The sequence below is a fragment of the Euprymna scolopes genome, chromosome 1 (genome assembly GCF_053919585.1).
Source record: "Euprymna scolopes isolate OS-2025 chromosome 1, ASM5391958v1, whole genome shotgun sequence".
In the NCBI taxonomy this organism is placed as follows: domain Eukaryota; kingdom Metazoa; phylum Mollusca; class Cephalopoda; order Sepiida; family Sepiolidae; genus Euprymna; species Euprymna scolopes.
In genome coordinates this window covers 109,603,577-109,610,328 of record NC_136482.1, presented here as the reverse complement: position 1 = coordinate 109,610,328, position 6,752 = coordinate 109,603,577, and the positions used below count along the sequence as shown (strand labels likewise).

The window sequence follows — 6,752 nt, the reverse complement described above, 5'->3', positions numbered from 1 at the left end:
ATTTCTGGTCTAAACATTTGAAACTTTACATAAAGGGTATTCAGAGAAAGGCAAATCGTTTTAATCGGTTTGGGTCGAAAATTTGGGCTACAAATATATAAATGTATGTATGCATTTTTGCATGTCTGTCTTAAACTTTCGACAGTGGCGACGGATTTTCACAAGATCAGTATTGTTTTTAAGGTCGACCTTTCAGACGACAAATATCGAAAAAATGGCTAAAAATATTAATATCTTCACCTTCAACTGGACACTTTTCTACTGGGAAGGCCGCTTTTTTCGCCGATATTGTCGAAAGTCATCCCCTTTTGTCGATGGTCTAGCCTTAATTTAATCCTACGTCACTTCCAGTTTGGCGGTTGTTATTACAGCAAAGACGTCACGTATTTTTCCCATTCTTTTCCTCCTTCGCGGTACGGGTTCGAGCCTGCCTTCCTACTACCACTTTTTATTTTTGCTCAACATACACCTCCAAACCCCCGGGCAACGCCGGGCTGAAATGCTAGTATATATATATATATATATATATATATATATATATATATATATATATATATATATATAACAAATCCATATTAGTCGGCTCATCATTTTTTATCTTGCTTACTATTGTCGGATAAGAAGTCGGAAGAGATCACCCTCTCACACTTCCGAGATCTCTTCCCGCTACCCGATTTCGCGTGTGCTCAATTCATAACGAATAGTTTTTTCAAGGCCACTATTAAAAATCATGCGAATGGCGGTTTCTTTGCATTAACGCATATTTATTAATATAATAATATTAATATGTATATATCTAATTAATCGACAAAACATCTTCATTTTTTTTTTTCTTAAAATCACCCAAGCAAAATATATTTTAACGAGGGTCGGTCGAAAAGTAAAACCTACTATTTTTTAACTAAAAAAAATTAAAGAGTTACGATGGCGGTAAAGTTGCCATTAAAACGAGCAATCTTTTGTGCTTTAAAACTTATTTTTCTACATAGTCACCACTATTCTCAAAGCACTTGTGCCGGGAATTCAATGACGCTTCTCTGCGTCTGATTTAGGTCCACGAGATAACTTGTTTTCTAGAGTTTCTCATTTTCAATATCTACAACAGAGAGATGAAACAGTCAGGTCATGAATGCATAAGTCTAGTCATCATAACAATGCAATTTGCAACCCCCTCTGATCCATTCGGGCGGAATAAAAAATAGGGGGTATTACTTTTGGAACTCAGAATAATACGAATTCATACGGATTTTCATATTTGTAATAATGGTTCACATTTTCATCTGCATATTTGCGTAAATAATAAATTTCTATATAAAAATCTTATCTTTAAATTAGGGTAATTTAATTTTTTTTCTTTAGTTAACTTCATATATATGCTACAAATATGGATATAATAAACACATCTATGCAACACATTTTTTTCATCATTATTTCGTTATTCATTTTTAGTCGCGTGCAAGCGACGCTATAAGTCACTACGTCGGTCGGTCGGTCTGTCCGTAACACTTTTATGCTTGGCCTTTTTGGTTAAGATCAAAGGTCTGTTCTTAATAGATGCTGTTCTTGCTTTTTAAGCTTTTCTTGGTCTTTTGGCCAAAATCAAAGTGTAGTATCTCTTCCGGCAGATTCTGCAAGCAAAGATCATATGTGGGGGCAACCCCACATATAAGACCTTGGTCAATGTAGGGGCAACCCTTCATACCAATTGTCACTATCCAGCTTCCCTACTCCCCGGGGAGTTGGTCTCCATTTCTCCTTTACTACTCACATTAAAAATCGTCCTTGTGCCTAATTTGCTCGGTGGGGGAGCAAATAAATACCATCTGTTCTTGGCCTTTTGGCCAAGATCAAAGTGTAGTATCTGTTCCGGCAGATGCTGCACTTAAGATGGTTTGTACCAGTCAATGGAGGGGAAACCCTCTATACTGGGACAATTATTATTTTTGGTAACCAGAGTGACCCCTTTTAGGGGAGCTGGTTTTTATCTCACATTAAAAACGGCCTTGTGCCTAATTTGCTCAGTGGGGGAGCAAATAAATACCATCTGTTCTTGGCCTTTTGGCCAAGATCAAAGTGTAGTATCTGTTCCGGCAGATACTGCAAGCTATGACTAGCAAAGACCAGATGTGGGGGCAACCCCACATGCCTGACCATTAACCAGCTCCCATTTCCCACCTCTCGGGAGCTGCTCCCCATTTTCCCTTCCCCCTCCCTTCACTCCTCACATTAAAAATCGGCCTTGTGCCTAATTTGCCCGTAGGGGGAGCAAATAAATACCATCTGTTCTTACTACATGCTGTACCTATGTTTGTAACTTTGTGATATAAAGTAGAGGATCACTTTTCTGTATTAATTTAATGTAAAATGATCATCCACTTTACAACCAGTCAGTTTCAAAGCCATTCATGTCATTCTCCAGATCATTCAAGTTGTTTTTGAAGGATTCCAGTTATTTTTTAAGCATTCTTAAGGTCATTCAATTCTTCCTTAAGTTCATTAAAGTCATTCTAAGTCATTTACTTTTTATTTATTTAAGTCATTTCAGCCCATTTTTCGGTCATTTTAGTTTATCTTTAAGAATTTCATGTCAATTCTACATTTACGCATTCATTCATTACACGAGAGCACGTGACTAATGGCTATCGGCCTTGTTGTCAAGTAATTTCCGATTTACAGGCCAAGTGCCTTATTACGTTTCTCTCAATTACTACCTCACTGTATTTTTTTTTGAGTCCTCTCTCCTACTTGTACAACTTTTATTATTTTTCTTTTCTTTATCGTCCGCTTTATCTCTTTGTTTATCAACAGTCAGATATAATATAACTAACTATGAAATAAAAGGCCGGAATAGTCCATTATAGATAATAGGAGATATTACTAGGAAAGTATTTATATTATTTTATCTATAACTAAAAATAAAAGGAGAAATACCGAGGCAAATAGAGAGAGGGTAATATATCGAGCAGAATCGCTAATTTACTATAAGCACACATTTTCCTGTTTAAAAAAAACTCATACTCTGGTTCAGTTGATGATCAAAAGAGCAACATTTTTTTTATCATTATTATTAGACATTTTTATAATTTTTAGTGATTGTGCAAGTGATAGATACAGCTATACCTGCAGAATTACAGTGAAAGTGCTCAATATCGGGAGATAGATCGAACGCCTATATACAGTAACGGCCATAATCATAGGAACACAAACAACAAAGACATAAATATGTGCATTACTTAAAAAAGTAATGTTTGATTAGCAATGAAATTGTTATGGAATAAAAATTAACGTGTAATGTATAAATATTATATAAAGTTAAACAATTTTGCATGGCATTTTACTTAAGAATAAAAATTAGATGGAACAAAGAAAATCAACTATTGGACAAATGTTAACGAACGATCTTTTTAATACTTGATTGCGAATAAAATATTTACAAAATTCAATACTTTGGAAAAATCGTCTTATCTTCAATGACGTCTCTGCATCGTTGAACACAAGATCTAATTAATTTCCTGGAAAATCCGCAGTAATTTCCCCCAATTTATCGTCCAATCACTTCTATATGTGATCGTTTGTTTTCGCGTTTATTTGCTGAGTCCTTTCTCCAATTATCCTTCAAACATTTTCTATTGGATTCAGATCGATGCCCGAGGCTGGCAACTGCATTAAAGTGATTCTTTCTTCTTCAAATAAAGTTATAACTTTCTGAGCAAAGGTGCACTGTCCTGCATGAAAATAGGAGTTTCATAAAGAATATGGTGTAATCTTGGTACCACATAATGTTTGAGAAACCGTTTGTAAAGCTCAGCATTGATATTCTCATATATGCGAATGGCAGGGCCAATTAATGCAGATCAAATTATTCCTCACTCCATGACACTGACGCCACCAAAGCAGTTTCTTTACACATTGAGAAGAAAATCTCCCACATATTTTGCTGTCAAGACCAAATATATTAAACTTGAACATGTGACAAAATAAACTGTAACCCTTTGTGTGTCAGGCAAGATAACATGTTCTCTCGCTTACTCCAGACGTGCCCTTCGGTTTCACTTTGGAAAAAAGAGGATTCTAGACGAGAATACGGATTTGCAATTCTGCATTTTTCAACTTGCTAGCAACCGTTTTCCTTGAGATGTTATTATCTGTCTCTTTAATAAAGTCAAGGAAAATTGATGTAGACGTTTTAAAACTGTATTTTGTTGATATTCAAATCAAGTCTATATTTTTCTATATTTTCTTTGTGGCATTCTTGGAGATCTGCCGATTATTTGGTTTTGTATTCTAACGTTCTGTCGGTTTATACCTTATTACACGATAAAAAACTTTCAGAATTATGCACAATATGATAAATTTCTTAAATTAACTTTTTTTCTAGATAGTTAACGATAATGCCATTTTTTTCTTCAAAATAAAACGTTTCGGGCGTAGAATCTGTCATATCGCTTAAAAATAAAGTCCTAATGATAAACGAACTTTTACTTATTGTTAAAAACTGCATCGACTGTTCTAACAATATAAATGAAATGGTTTTTGAAAATTATTAACACAGTATTTTAACTCTGGTTTATTACTTTGTTTCATTTAATCTTTATGGAAACATTATGCAAACTTTTATATTTGTACATTACACCTTAATTTTAATTCTCTAAAAAAATAAGTGGTAATAATGCATTACGTTTTTGATAATGCATGTATTTATATATTTTTCTTATATTATGACCGATATTGTATATTGTATTCGTCGCAATTTGCTCCTCTTCGAGTAGTTTTGTATTGACTTACTGTTTTAAAATATGTTGTCGCCAAACATCATAATTAACCGATTTTATTTGATGCTAGCTAGTTGTAACATGTTATCAATGTATATGTGAACGTGATTATATATGTTCATAATTATAGATGTGTGTTGCGAACATATTACGTCTTTTGGCTGATATTTCATCAGATTGTGTGTGTTTTAAATCTTCCTTTGGCTGACGACGTTTGTATGTCTTTTCAATTTCAATTTTCATATCTCTCCGAAGTAAAGTTTAGTGAGTAGAGTAGAGTGATCTACCCGCTTATCATATTGGGTTCTATCTGACATATTACATGAGAAAAACTGTTGTTTGAATAAAAGTTTGAGTGAAATCTAAGGATTATAGATTCCCTCAGAAAGAAAGTCGGCGAAACCACATGACTTTCCGACCGAAATCCTTTTGCCTTCTCGAGCGACACTTCAAGCAGGGAAGGCGTGTCCAGGATACCGTCCCAAATGTAGGGATTGAACAATGAAACCAAATGTAATAAATGAATCCAGCGCGGTTGCAGTTATGCTGCAGTCACCAGAAAAATTTGTTTTATTTTGATAGAATGGAAATTAATCGAAAATACATTTGATCCCACGACATTACAACTGTTCACAAATTTACAGAGAGAGAGAGAAAGAGAGAGAGAGAGAAAGAGAGAGAGAGAAAGAGAGAGAGAGAGAGAGAGAGAGAGAGAAAAAGAGAGTGTGTGTGTATGTGTCGTATTGATTGGAACATGTCTTACGAAGCATTTGCAATAAGTACTTCCTTAGGAATCTCCGGCAGGTAATCGAAAATTAAAAAAAAATAACCATACCTCCCAAACTTAATAGAAAACCGTACTGTACATCGATACTCTACAGCTGACTGGGATAGCTTGCGTACATTTATATCTGATCTACCCCTGCATTCCATGTTTAAAAAGGAAGTGTCCTCTATAGTATCAGGCCTGATCGAATGGTTAATTGTAGGCATAGACCGATTCATACCATCCAAAAAATTCCAACAAAAACCTAACAGCCAGCCATGGTTCTCCCCAGCATGTGCTGCTGCCATTGCGCACAGAAATCACTTTTTCCATAGCTACCAACGTAATAGATGCACTGAGACTAAAGCTTCTTTCAGGACTGCCAGCAACAACTGTAAAAGAGTAATGCTAAAGAGCTATATGCTCAGTCCGTTAAATCCAAAGTAGCTGACCAACGGCTTGGTTCCCAACAGTTTTGGCAAATATCAAACAGGATCCTGAACAGAAGCGTGCGTTCTATCCCAACCATCATCAATGGACCAGAGGTCATCTCGTCAGCATCAGACAAGGCCAAACTATTTGTAAAGAACTTTGCAGTTAATTCTACCCTATGCGACGAAGGCCAACAACTACCCGTATTTCCTCCTATAACAGACAACACGCTATGCAACATACAAATATCTGTGTGTGAGGTCGCCAAGCTACTCAAGAACTTTGATTCCAGTAAAGCAACTGGCCCTGACAGCATTCCAATTATAGTGTTGAAAAAGCTTCAACCAGAACTTGCCCCCATACTTAAAAACTGTTTAAGCGTTGCCTTAAGGAGAAGTGCTTCCCAACACCCTGAAAAACCTCATCAGTATGCCCTGTATTTAAGAATTCAAGTGAAAGTCATCCCCCCTGTCAGTACAGACCAATAAGTCTCCTGTGTGTCATGAGTAAGTTGCTGGAATAAATATTAAATAGAGAAGTAGTCAACCACCTCAGCAGAAATAACCTTCTTAGTGACATGCAATATTGTTTCCGTTCTGCCAGATCCACAGCAGATGTGCTAACGGTTATTATTATAGAATCTCTAGACAAAGGCTTCCTTTCTAGGGCAACTGCTTTTGACATATAAAAGGCCTTCGATAAGGTATGACATAAGGGCCTACTTCAGAAGATTTCCAGTTACGGTACAACTGGAAATGTTTTCTCAATCATGAAATCATTTT

General features: G+C 35.8%; 1 pseudogene; it reads left to right on the top strand.

Annotated features, from left to right (window-relative positions):
- Positions 1–1,821: 1,821 nt before the first annotated feature.
- LOC145284465 (U2 spliceosomal RNA) lies at positions 1,822–2,034 on the top strand (annotated as a pseudogene).
- Positions 2,035–6,752: the final 4,718 nt, after the last annotated feature.